We start from the raw sequence: 13633 nt of genomic DNA, 5'->3' as shown, positions 1-13633 counted from the left end.
CTCCAGACCTCAGTGACTCCCTATAGAGCTCCAGATCTCAGTGACTCTCTATAGAGCTACAGACCTCAGTGACTCTCTATAGAACTCCAGAACTCAGTGACTCTCTATAGAGCTACAGACCTCAGTGACGCTCTATACAGCTCCAGACCTCAGTGACTCCTAATAGAGCTCCAGATCTCAGTGACTCTCTATTGAGCTACAGACCTCAGTGACTCTCTATAGAGCTCAGGACCTCAGTGACTCTCTATAGAGCTACAGACCTCAGTGACTCTCTATAGAGGTACAGATCTCCGTGACTCTCTATAGAGCTACATATCTCAGTGACTCTCTATAGAGCTACAGACCTCAGTGACTCTCTATAGAGCTCCAGATCTCAGTGACTCTCTATAGAGCTCCAGATCTCAGTGACTCTCAATAGAGCTCCAGATCTCAGTGACTCTCTATAGAGCTCCAGACCTCAGTGACTCTCTATAGGGCTCCAGACCTTAGTGACTCTCTCTATAGAGCTCCAGACCTCAGTGACTCTCTATAGAGCTACATATCTCAGTGACTCTCTATAGAGCTCCAGATCTCAGTGACTCTCTATAGAGCTCCAGATCTCAGTGACTCTCAATAGAGCTCCAGATCTCAGTGACTCTCTATAGAGCTCCAGACCTCAGTGACTCTCTATAGGGCTCCAGACCTCAGTGACTCTCTATAGGGCTCCAGATCTCAGTGACTCTCTATAGAGCTCCAGATCTCAGTGACTCTCTATAGAGCTCCAGACCTCAGTGACTCTCTATAGAGCTCCAGATCTCAGTGACTCTCAATAGAGCTCCAGATCTCAGTGACTCTCTATAGAGCTCCAGACCTCAGTGACTCTCTATAGAGCTCCAGACCTCAGTGACTCTCTCTATAGAGCTCCAGACCTCAGTGACTCCCTATAGAGCTCCAGATCTCTGTAACTCTCTATAGTGCTCCAGATCTCAGTGACTCTCTATAGAGCTACAGACCTCCGTGACTCTCTATAGAGCTCCAGATCTCAGTGACTCTCTATAGGGCTCCAGACCTCCGTGACTCGCTATAGAGCTCCAGATCTCAGTGACTATCTATAGAGCTCCAGATCTCAGTGACTCTCTATAGAGCTCCAGATCTCAGTGACTATCTATAGAGCTCCAGATCTCAGTGACTCTCTATAGAGCTCCAGATCTCAGTGACTCTCTATAGAGGTACAGATCTTAGTGACTCTCTATAGAGCTCCAGATGTTAGTGACTCTCTATAGGGCTCCAGATCTCAGTGACTCTCTATAGAGCACCAGATCTCAGTGACACTCTATAGGGCTCCAGACCTCAGTGACTCTCTATAGAGGTACAGATCTTAGTGACTCTCTATAGTGCTCCAGATGTCAGTGACTCTCTATAGAGGTACAGATCTCAGTGACTCACTATAGAGCTCCAGACCTCAGTGACTCTCTATAGCGCTCCAGACCTCAGTGACTCTCTATAGAGCTACAGACCTCAGTGACTCGCTATAGAGCTCGAGATCTCAGTGACTGTCTATAGAGCTCCAGATCTCAGTGACTCTATATAGAGCTTGAGATCTCAGTGACTCTCTATAGAGCTCCAGATGTTAGTGACTCTCTATAGGGCTCCAGATCTCAGTGACTCTCCATAGAGCTCCAGATCTCAGTGACTCTCTATAGGGCTCCAGACCTCAGTGACTCTCTATAGGGCTCCAGACCTCAGAGACTCTCTATAGGGCTCCAGACCTCAGTGACTCTCTATAGAGCTCAAGACCTCAGTGACTCTCCATAGAGCTCCAGATCTCAGTGACTCTCTATAGCACTCCAGACCTCAGTGACTCTCTATAGAGGTACAGATCTCAGTGACTCTCTATAGGGCTCCAGATCTCAGTGACTCTCTATAGAGCTCCAGATCTCAGTGACTCTCTATAGGGCTCCAGATCTCAGTCACTCTCCATAGAGCTCCAGATCTCAGTGACTCTCTATAGGGCTCCAGACCTCAGTGACTCTCCATAGAGCTCCAGATCTCAGTGACTCTCTATAGGGCTCCAGACCTCAGTGACTCTATAGAGGTCCAGATCTCAGTGACTCTCTATAGAGCTCCAGATCTCAGTGACTCTCTATAGAGCTCCAGATCTCAGTGACTCTCTATAGGGCTCCAGACCTCAGTGACTCTCTATAGAGGTACAGATCTCAGTGACTCTCTATAGGGCTTCAGACCTCAGTGACTCTCTATAGAGGTACAGATCTCAGTGACTCTCTATAGGGCTCCAGACCTCAGTGACTCTCTATAGAGGTACAGATCTCAGTGACTCTCTATAGAGCTCCAGATCTCAGTGACTCTCTATAGAGCTACAGATCTCAGTGACTCTGTATAGGGCTCCAGACCTCAGTGACTCTCTATAGAGGTACAGATCTCAGTGACTCTCTATAGGGCTCCAGATGTCAGTGACTCTCTATAGTGCTCCAGATCTCAGTGACTCTCTATAGAGCTCCAGATCTCAGTGACTCTCCATAGAGCTCCAGATCTCAGTGATTCTCCATAGAGCTCCAGACCTCAGTGACTCTCTATAGGGTTCCAGATCTCAGTGACTCTCTATAGAGCTCCAAATATCAGTGACTAACCATAGAGCTCCAGATCTCAGTGACTCTCTATAGGGCTCCAGATCTCAGTGACTCTCTATAGGGTTCCAGATCTCAGTGACTCTCTATAGAGCTCCAAATATCAGTGACTCTCTATAGGGCTCCAGACCTCAGTGACTCTCTATAGGGCTCCAGATCTCAGTGACTCTCTATAGAGGTAAAGATCTCAGTGACTCTTTATAGAGCTCCAGATCTCAGTGACTCTCTATAGAGCTCCAGATCTCAGTGACTCTCTGAAGTTTGATAATAGAGGTAGAAAAAAAGTGGCACTGGAATGAAGTCTTGCTGCTGAATTCAATCACTTTATTTAATGATGATGCTGATTAATTTCCACTTCTGTTACAATAAGAGAGTTTTAGATTTTATTATTACATTTCAATATATGTTGAAATTATATATATGTGTTTTTCTTGCATTTGATTAAAGTCATAAGAATGATCACATGATAGAATTATAACATTGTGCTAGTCGTGGTACAGAGCCACTAAGGGGACACGTAATCCTTGTAAATCACCCCGAAGGTTGAGGACTTGATGAACATGTCGCTGTGCCTCTTGCAGTTGTAGAATGGCGCCATGCAGCTGGATCCTTTATGGAAGGGGTATTTCTCATTGTTAGGATAGCTTTTTGGTGTGATGTTATATTTTTTAATATAATCCTCAAAGATCCTGTAGAGAAAATACAAATTCTAATCAGAACAGAACATGAGATAAGATGAGAAGTGACTGTGTAATATAATGGGGGTGTGTCATGGGGGGTGGTATATGGGGTAGTGACTGTGTGATATAATGGGGGTGTGTCATGGGGGGATGGTATATGGGGTAGTTACTGTGTGATATAATGGGGGTGTGTCATGGGGGGATGGTATATGGGGTAGTTACTGTGTGATATAATGGGGGTGTGTCATGGGGGATGGTATATGGGGTAGTTACTGTGTGATATAATGGGGGTGTGTCATGGGGGATGGTATATGGGGTAGTTACTGTGTGATATAATGGGGGTGTGTCATGGGGGGTGGTATATGGGGTAGTTACTGTGTGATATAATGGGGGTGTGTCATGGGGGGTGGTATATGGGGTAGTGACTGTGTGATATAATGGGGGTGTGTCATGGGGGGATGGTATATGGGGTAGTTACTGTGTGATATAATGGGGGTGTGTCATGGGGGATGGTATATGGGGTAGTTACTGTGTGATATAATGGGGGTGTGTCATGGGGGGTGGTATATGGGGTAGTTACTGTGTGATATAATGGGGGTGTGTCATGGGGGGTGGTATATGGGGTAGTGACTGTGTGATATAATGTGGGGGTGTGTCATGGGGGTGGTATATGGGGTAGTGACTGTGTGATATAATGGGGGTGTGTCATGGGGGATGGTATATGGGGTAGTGACTGTGTGATATAATGGGGGTGTGTCATGGGGGATGGTATATGGGGTAGTGACTGTGTGATATAATGGGGGTGTGTCATGGGGGATGGTATATGGGGTAGTGACTGTGTGATATAATGGGGGTGTGTCATGGGGATGGTATATGGGGTAGTGACTGTGTGATATAATGGGGGTGTGTCATGGGGGGATGGTATATGGGGTAGTGACTGTGTGATATAATGTAGGGGTGTCATGGGGGATGGTATATGGGGTAGTGACTGTGTGATATGATGGGGGGTGTCATGGGGGATGGTATATGGGGTAGTGACTGTGTGATATAATAGGGGTGTGTCATGGGGAGGGTATATGGGGTAGTAGTGACTTTGTGATATAATGGGCGTGTCATGGGGGGATGGTATATGGGATAGTGACTGTGTGATATAATGGGCGTGTCATGGGGGGGATGGTATATGGGGTAGTGACTGTGTGATATAATGGGGGTGTGTCATGGGGGGGATGGTATATGGGGTAGTGACTGTGTGATATAATAGGGGTGTGTCATGGGGGTGGTATATGGGGTAGTGACTGTGTGATATAATGTAGGGGTGTCATGGGGGATGGTATATGGGGTAGTGACTGTGTGATATGATGGGGGGTGTCATGGGGGATGGTATATGGGGTAGTGACTGTGTGTTATGAGCGTGTCATGGGGGATGGTATATGGGGTAGTGACTTTGTGATATAATGTGGGGGTGTGTCATGGGGGATGGTATATGGGGTAGTGACTGTGTGATATAATGTAGGGGTGTCATGGGGGATGGTATATGGGGTAGTGACTGTGTGTTATGAGCGTGTCATGGGGGGTGGTATATGGGGTAGTGACTTTGTGATATAATGTGGGGGTGTGTCATGGGGGATGGTATATGGGGTAGTGACTGTGTGATATAATGTGGGGGTGTGTCATGGGGGATGGTATATGGGGTAGTGACTGTGTGATATAATGTGGGGGTGTGTCATGGGGGATGGTATATGGGGTAGTGACTGTGTGATATGATGGGGGGTGGCGGGTATCATGGGGGGATGGTATATGGGGTAGTGACTGTGTGATATAATGGGGGTGTGTCATGGGGGATGGTATATGGGGTAGTGACAGTATGATATAATGTGGGGGTGTCATGGGGGATGGTATATGGGGTAGTGACTGTGTGATATAATATAGGGGTGTCATGGGGGATGGTATATGGGGTAGTGACTGTGTGATATAATGGGCGTGTCTCATGGGGGATGGTATATGGGGTAGTGACTGTGTGATATAATGGGCATGTCATGGGGATGGTATATGGGATAGTGACTGTGTGATATAATCGGCGTGTCATGGGGGGGATGGTATATGGGGTAGTGACTGTGTGATATAATGGGCGTGTCATGGGGATGGTATATAGGGTATTGACTGTGTGATATAATGGGGGTGTGTCATGGGGGATGGTATATGGGTTAGTTACTGTGTGATATAATGGGCGTGTGTCATGGGGGATGGTATATGGGGTAGTTACTGTGTGATATAATGGGGGTGTGTCATGGGGGATGGTATATGGGGTAGTGACTGTGTGATATAATGGGCGTGTCTCATGAGGGGATGGTGTAGTGATAATGGGCATATCTCATAGGGGGATGGTATATGGGGTAGTGTTATTGGGGTGTGTCATGGGAGGAGACATGCAGGCGGGGGTGGTCCTTGTATTCTCTCTTACCCTTAGCAGGTGGCTGGAGATCAGGTCCGGAGGTGAGTATAGGTGTGGGTGTGGTTTCTGTGTTCAGAGGTGAGTATAGGTGTGGGTGTGGTTTCTGTGTCCGGAGGTGAGTATAGGTGTGGGTGTGGTTTCTGTGTCCGGAGGTGAGTATAGGTGTGGGTGTGGTTTCTGTGACCGGAGGTGAGTATAGGTGTGGGTGTGGTTTCTGTGTCCGGAGGTGAGTATAGGTGTGGGTGTGGTTTCTGTGTCCGGAGGTGAGTATAGGTGTGGGTGTGGTTTCTGTGTTTGGTGTGAGTATAGGTGTGGGTGTGGTTTCTGTGTCCGGAGATGAGTATAGGTGTGGGTGTGGTTTCTGTGTTTGGCGTGAGTATAGGTGTGGGTGTGGTTTCTGTGTCCGGAGGTGAGTATAGGTGTGGGTGTGGTTTCTGTGTCCAGAGGTGAGTATAGGTGGGGTTTCTGTGTCCGAAGGTGAGTATAGGTGTGGGTGTGGTTTCTGTGTCCGGAGGTGAGTATAGGTGTGGGTGTGGTTTCTGTGTCCGGAGGTGAGTATAGGTGTGGGTGTGGTTTCTGTGTCCGGAGGTGAGTATAGGTGTGGGTGTGGTTTCTGTGTCCGGAGGTGAGTATATGTGTGGGTGTGGTTTCTGTGTCCGGAGGTGAGTATAGGTGTGGGTGTGGTTTCTGTGTCCGGAGGTGAGTATATGTGTGGGTGTGGTTTCTGTGTCCGGAGGTGAGTATAGGTGTGGGTGTGGTTTCTGTGTTTGGTGTGAGTATAGGTGTGGGTCTGGTTTCTGTGTCCGGAGTTGAGTATAGGTGTGGGTGTGGTTTCTGTGTCCGGAGGTGAGTATAGGTGTTGGTGTGGTTTCTGTGTTTGGTGTGAGCATAGGTGTGGGTGTGGTTTCTGTGTCCGGAGGTGAGTATAGGTGTGGGTGTGGTTTCTGTGTCCGGAGGTGAGTATAGGTGTGGGTGTGGTTTCTGTGTCCGGAGGTGAATATAGGTGTGGGTGTCGTTTCTGTATTTGGTGTGAGTATTGGTGTGGGTGTGGTTTCTGTGTCCGGAGGTGAGTATAGGTGTGGGTGTGGTTTCTGTATTTGGTGTGAGTATAGGTGTGGGTGTGGTTTCTGTGTCCGGAGGTGAGTATAGGTGTGGGTGTGGTTTCTGTGTCCAGAGGTGAGTATAGGTGTGGGTGTGGTTTCTGTGTCCGGAGGTGAGTATTGGTGTGGGTGTGGTTTCTGTGTTTGGTGTGAGTATAGGTGTGGGTGTGGTTTCTGTGTCCGGAGGTGAGTATAGGTGTGGGTGTGGTTTCTGTGTCCGGAGGTAAGTATAGGTGTGGGTGTGGTTTGGTGTCTGGAGGTGAGTATAGGTGTGGGTGTGGTTTCTGTGTTTGGTGTGAGCATAGGTGTGGGTGTGATTTCTGTGTCCGGAGGTGAGTATAGGTGTGGGTGTGGTTTCTGTGTCCGGAGGTAAGTATAGGTGTGGGTGTGGTTTCTGTGTCCGGAGGGGAGTATAGGTGTGGGTGTGGTTTCTGTGTTTGGTGTGAGTATAGGTGTGGGTGTGGTTTCTGTGTCCGGAGTTGAGTATAGGTGTGGGTGTGGTTTCTGTGTCCGGAGGTGAGTATAGGTGTGGGTGTGGTTTCTGTGTCCGGAGGTGAGTATAGGTGTGGGTGTGGTTTCTGTGTCCGGAGGTGAGTATAGGTGTGGGTGTGGTTTCTGTGTCCGGAGGTGAGTATAGGTGTGGGTGTGGTTTCTGTGTTTGGTGTGAGTATAGGTGTGGGTGTGGTTTCTGTGTTTGGCGTGAGTATAGGTGTGGGTGTGGTTTCTGTGTCCGGAGGTGAGTATAGGTGTGGGTGTGGTTTCTGTGTTTGGTGTGTGTATAGGTGTGGTTTCTGTGTTTGGTGTGAGTATAGGTGTGGTTTCTGTGTCCGGAGGTGAGTATAGGTGTGGGTGTGGTTTCTGTGTTTGGTGTGAGTATAGGTGTGGGTCTGGTTTCTGTGTCCGGAGTTGAGTATAGGTGTGGGTGTGGTTTCTGTGTCCGGAGGTGAGTATAGGTGTTGGTGTGGTTTCTGTGTTTGGTGTGAGCATAGGTGTGGGTGTGGTTTCTGTGTCCGGAGGTGAGTATAGGTGTGGGTGTGGTTTCTGTGTCCGGAGGTGAGTATAGGTGTGGGTGTGGTTTCTGTGTCCGGAGGTGAATATAGGTGTGGGTGTCGTTTCTGTATTTGGTGTGAGTATTGGTGTGGGTGTGGTTTCTGTGTCCGGAGGTGAGTATAGGTGTGGGTGTGGTTTCTGTATTTGGTGTGAGTATAGGTGTGGGTGTGGTTTCTGTGTCCGGAGGTGAGTATAGGTGTGGGTGTGGTTTCTGTGTCCAGAGATGAGTATAGGTGTGGGTGTGGTTTCTGTGTCCGGAGGTGAGTATTGGTGTGGGTGTGGTTTCTGTGTTTGGTGTGAGTATAGGTGTGGGTGTGGTTTCTGTGTCCGGAGGTGAGTATAGGTGTGGGTGTGGTTTCTGTGTCCGGAGGTAAGTATAGGTGTGGGTGTGGTTTGGTGTCTGGAGGTGAGTATAGGTGTGGGTGTGGTTTCTGTGTTTGGTGTGAGCATAGGTGTGGGTGTGATTTCTGTGTCCGGAGGTGAGTATAGGTGTGGGTGTGGTTTCTGTGTCCGGAGGTAAGTATAGGTGTGGGTGTGGTTTCTGTGTCCGGAGGGGAGTATAGGTGTGGGTGTGGTTTCTGTGTTTGGTGTGAGTATAGGTGTGGGTGTGGTTTCTGTGTCCGGAGTTGAGTATAGGTGTGGGTGTGGTTTCTGTGTCCGGAGGTGAGTATAGGTGTGGGTGTGGTTTCTGTGTCCGGAGGTGAGTATAGGTGTGGGTGTGGTTTCTGTGTCCGGAGGTGAGTATAGGTGTGGGTGTGGTTTCTGTGTCCGGAGGTGAGTATAGGTGTGGGTGTGGTTTCTGTGTTTGGTGTGAGTATAGGTGTGGGTGTGGTTTCTGTGTTTGGCGTGAGTATAGGTGTGGGTGTGGTTTCTGTGTCCGGAGGTGAGTATAGGTGTGGGTGTGGTTTCTGTGTTTGGTGTGAGTATAGGTGTGGTTTCTGTGTCCGGAGTTGAGTATAGGTGTGGGTGTGGTTTCTGTGTCCGGAGGTGAGTATAGGTGTGGGTGTGGTTTCTGTGTTTGGTGTGAGCATAGGTGTGGGTGTGGTTTCTGTGTCCGGAGGTAAGTATAGGTGTGGGTGTGGTTTCTGTGTCCGGAGGTGAGTATAGGTGTGGGTGTGGTTTCTGTGTCCGGAGGTGAGTATAGGTGTGGGTGTGGTTTCTGTGTCCGGAGGTGAGTATAGGTGTGGGTGTGGTTTCTGTGTTTGGTGTGAGTATAGGTGTGGGTGTGGTTTCTGTGTTTGGCGTGAGTATAGGTGTGGGTGTGGTTTCTGTGTCCGGAGGTGAGTATAGGTGTGGGTGTGGTTTCTGTGTCCAGAGGTGAGTATAGGTGTGGTTTCTGTGTCCGAAGGTGAGTATAAGTGTGGGTGTGGTTTCTGTGTCCGGAGGTGAGTATAGGTGTGGGTGTGGTTTCTGTGTCCGGAGGTGAGTATAGGTGTGGGTGTGGTTTCTGTGTCCGGAGGTGAGTGGGTGTGGTTTCTGTGTCCGGAGGTGAGTATAGGTGTGGGTGTGGTTTCTGTGTTTGGTGTGAGTATAGGTGTGGTTTCTGTGTCCGGAGTTGAGTATAGGTGTGGGTGTGGTTTCTGTGTCCGGAGGTGAGTATAGGTGTGGGTGTGGTTTCTGTGTTTGGTGTGAGCATAGGTGTGGGTGTGGTTTCTGTGTCCGGAGGTGAGTATAGGTGTGGGTGTGGTTTCTGTGTCCGGAGGTGAGTATAGGTGTGGGTGTGGTTTCTGTGTCCGGAGGTGAGTATAGGTGTGGGTGTGGTTTTTGTGTCCGGAGGTGAGTATAGGTGTGGGTGTCGTTTCTGTGTTTGGTGTGAGTATATGTGTGGGTGTGATTTCTGTATCCGGAGGTGAGTATAGGTGTGGGTGTGGTTTCTGTGTTTGGTGTGAGTATAGGTGTGGGTGTGGTTTCTGTGTCCGGAGGTGAGTGGGTGTGGTTTCTGTGTCCGGAGGTGAGTATAGGTGTGGGTGTGGTTTCTGTGTTTGGTGTGAGTATAGGTGTGGGTGTGGTTTCTGTGTCCGGAGGTGAGTATAGGTGTGGGTGTGGTTTCTGTGTTTGGTGTGAGCATAGGTGTGGTTGTGGTTTCTGTGTCCGGAGGTGAGTATAGGTGTGGGTGTGGTTTCTGTGTCCGGGGGTGAGTATAGGTGTGGGTGTGGTTTCTGTGTCCGGAGTTGAGTATAGGTGTGGGTGTGGTTTCTGTGTCCGGAGGTGAGTATAGGTGTGGGTGTCGTTTCTGTGTTTGGTGTGAGTATTGGTGTGGGTGTGGTTTCTGTGTCCGGAGGTGAGTATAGGTGTGGGTGTGGTTTCTGTATTTGGTGTGAGTATAGGTGTGGGTGTGGTTTCTGTGTTCCGGAGGTGAGTAAAGGTGTGGGTGTGGTTTCTGTGTCCGGAGGTGAGTATAGGTGTGGGTGTGGTTTCTGTATTTGGTGTGAGTATAGGTGTGGGTGTGGTTTCTGTGTTCCGGAGGTGAGTAAAGGTGTGGGTGTGGTTTCTGTGTCCGGAGGTGAGTATAGGTGTGGGTGTGGTTTCTGTGTCCGGAGGTGAGTATAGGTGTGGGTGTGGTTTCTGTGTTTGGTGTGAGTATAGGTGTGGGTGTGGTTTCTGTGTCCGGAGATGAGTATAGGTGTGGGTGTGGTTTCTGTGTCCGGAGGTAAGTATAGGTGTGGGTGTGGTTTGGTGTCTGGAGGTGAGTATAGGTGTGGGTGTGGTTTCTGTGTTTGGTGTGAGCATAGGTGTGGGTGTGATTTCTGTGTCCGGAGGTGAGTATAGGTGTAGGTGTGGTTTCTGTATTTAGTGTGAGTATAGGTGTGGGTGTGGTTTCTGTGACCGGAGGTGAGTATAGGTGTGGGTGTGGTTTCTGTGTCCGGAGGTGAGTATAGGTGTGGGTGTGGTTTCTGTGTTTGGTGTGAGTATAGGTGTGGGTGTGGTTTCTGTGTCCGGAGGTGAGTATAGGTGTGGGTGTGGTTTCTGTGTCCGGAGGTGAGTATAGGTGTGGGTGTGGTTTCTGTGTTTGGTGTGAGTATAGGTGTGGGTGTGGTTTCTGTGTCCGGAGTTGAGTATAGGTGTGGGTGTGGTTTCTGTGTTTGGTGTGAGCATAGGTGTGGGTGTGGTTTCTGTGTCCGGAGGTGAGTATAGGTGTGGGTGTGGTTTCTGTGTCCGGAGGTGATTATAGGTGTGGGTGTGGTTTCTGTGTCCGGAGGTGAGTATAGGTGTGGGTGTGGTTTCTGTGTCCGGAGGTGAGTATAGGTGTGGGTGTGGTTTCTGTGTTTGGTGTGAGTATAGGTGTGGGTGTGGTTTCTGTGTCCGGAGGTGAGTATAGGTGTGGGTGTGGTTTCTGTGTCCGGAGGTAAGTATAGGTGTGGGTGTGGTTTGGTGTCTGGAGGTGAGTATAGGTGTGGGTGTGGTTTCTGTGTTTGGTGTGAGTATAGGTGTGGGTGTGGTTTCTGTGTCCGGAGGTGAGTATAGGTGTGGGTGTGGTTTCTGTGTCCGGAGGTGAGTATAGGTGTGGGTGTGGTTTCTGTATTTGGTGTGAGTATAGGTGTGGGTGTGGTTTCTGTGTCCAGAGGTGAGTATAGGTGTGGGTGTGGTTTCTGTGTCCGGAGGTGAGTATAGGTGTGGGTGTGGTTTCTGTGTCCGGAGGTGAGTATAGGTGTGGGTGTGGTTTCTGTGTCCGGAGGTGAGTATAGGTGTGGGTGTGGTTTCTGTATTTGGTGTGAGTATAGGTGTGGGTGTGGTTTCTGTGTCCGGAGGTGAGTATAGGTGTGGGTGTGGTTTCTGTGTTTGGTGTGAGTATAGGTGTGGGTGTGGTTTCTGTGTCCGGAGATGAGTATAGGTGTGGGTGTGGTTTCTGTGTCCGGAGGTAAGTATAGGTGTGGGTGTGGTTTGGTGTCTGGAGGTGAGTATAGGTGTGGGTGTGGTTTCTGTGTTTGGTGTGAGCATAGGTGTGGGTGTGATTTCTGTGTCCGGAGGTGAGTATAGGTGTAGGTGTGGTTTCTGTATTTAGTGTGAGTATAGGTGTGGGTGTGGTTTCTGTGACCGGAGGTGAGTATAGGTGTGGGTGTGGTTTCTGTGTCCGGAGGTGAGTATAGGTGTGGGTGTGGTTTCTGTGTTTGGTGTGAGTATAGGTGTGGGTGTGGTTTCTGTGTCCGGAGGTGAGTATAGGTGTGGGTGTGGTTTCTGTGTCCGGAGGTGAGTATAGGTGTGGGTGTGGTTTCTGTGTTTGGTGTGAGTATAGGTGTGGGTGTGGTTTCTGTGTCCGGAGTTGAGTATAGGTGTGGGTGTGGTTTCTGTGTTTGGTGTGAGCATAGGTGTGGGTGTGGTTTCTGTGTCCGGAGGTGAGTATAGGTGTGGGTGTGGTTTCTGTGTCCGGAGGTGATTATAGGTGTGGGTGTGGTTTCTGTGTCCGGAGGTGAGTATAGGTGTGGGTGTGGTTTCTGTGTCCGGAGGTGAGTATAGGTGTGGGTGTGGTTTCTGTGTTTGGTGTGAGTATAGGTGTGGGTGTGGTTTCTGTGTCCGGAGGTGAGTATAGGTGTGGGTGTGGTTTCTGTGTCCGGAGGTAAGTATAGGTGTGGGTGTGGTTTGGTGTCTGGAGGTGAGTATAGGTGTGGGTGTGGTTTCTGTGTTTGGTGTGAGTATAGGTGTGGGTGTGGTTTCTGTGTCCGGAGGTGAGTATAGGTGTGGGTGTGGTTTCTGTGTCCGGAGGTGAGTATAGGTGTGGGTGTGGTTTCTGTATTTGGTGTGAGTATAGGTGTGGGTGTGGTTTCTGTGTCCAGAGGTGAGTATAGGTGTGGGTGTGGTTTCTGTGTCCGGAGGTGAGTATAGGTGTGGGTGTGGTTTCTGTGTCCGGAGGTGAGTATAGGTGTGGGTGTGGTTTCTGTGTCCGGAGGTGAGTATAGGTGTGGGTGTGGTTTCTGTATTTGGTGTGAGTATAGGTGTGGGTGTGGTTTCTGTGTCCGGAGGTGAGTATAGGTGTGGGTGTGGTTTCTGTGTCCGGAGGTGAGTATAGGTGTGGGTGTGGTTTCTGTTTCCGGAGGTGAGTATAGGTGTGGGTGTGGTTTCTGTGTTTGGTGTGAGGATAGGTGTGGGTGTGGTATCTGTGTTTGGTGTGAGTATAGGTGTGGGTGTGGTTTCTGTGTTCAGAGGTGAGTATAGGTGTGGGTGTGGTTTCTGTGTCCGGAGGTGAGTATAGGTGTGGGTGTGGTTTCTGTGTCCGGAGGGGAGTATAGGTGTGGGTGTGGTTTCTGTGACCGGAGGTGAGTATAGGTGTGGGTGTGGTTTCTGTGTCCGGAGGTGAGTATAGGTGTGGGTGTGGTTTCTGTGTCCGGAGGTGAGTATAGGTGTGGGTGTGGTTTCTGTGTTTGGTGTGAGTATAGGTGTGGGTGTGGTTTCTGTGTCCGGAGATGAGTATAGGTGTGGGTGTGGTTTCTGTGTTTGGCGTGAGTATAGGTGTGGGTGTGGTTTCTGTGTCCGGAGGTGAGTATAGGTGTGGGTGTGGTTTCTGTGTCCAGAGGTGAGTATAGGTGGGGTTTCTGTGTCCGAAGGTGAGTATAGGTGTGGGTGTGGTTTCTGTGTCCGGAGGTGAGTATAGGTGTGGGTGTGGTTTCTGTGTCCGGAGGTGAGTATAGGTGTGGGTGTGGTTTCTGTGTCCGGAGGTGAGTATAGGTGTGGGTGTGGTTTCTGTGTCCGGAGGTGAGTATATGTGTGGGTGTGGTTTCTGTGTCCAGAGGT

The 13633-nt window shown here is 49.5% G+C and overlaps 1 long non-coding RNA gene across 1 annotated transcript in view; it reads right to left on the bottom strand.

Moving 5' to 3' along the window:
* Positions 1-3258: 3258 nt before the first annotated feature.
* Positions 3259-13633, bottom strand: part of LOC137542179 (uncharacterized) — a 101902-nt gene continuing 91527 nt past the window's right edge. The window contains exon 3 of the long non-coding RNA XR_011025367.1: positions 3259-3313. This is a non-coding gene — a long non-coding RNA (uncharacterized lncRNA). The remainder of the gene's footprint in view (positions 3314-13633) is intronic.

This window comes from Hyperolius riggenbachi, chromosome 2, assembly GCF_040937935.1.
Source record: "Hyperolius riggenbachi isolate aHypRig1 chromosome 2, aHypRig1.pri, whole genome shotgun sequence".
In the NCBI taxonomy this organism is placed as follows: Eukaryota; Metazoa; Chordata; class Amphibia; order Anura; family Hyperoliidae; genus Hyperolius; species Hyperolius riggenbachi.
This window is presented reverse-complemented; position numbering and strand designations above follow the sequence as displayed.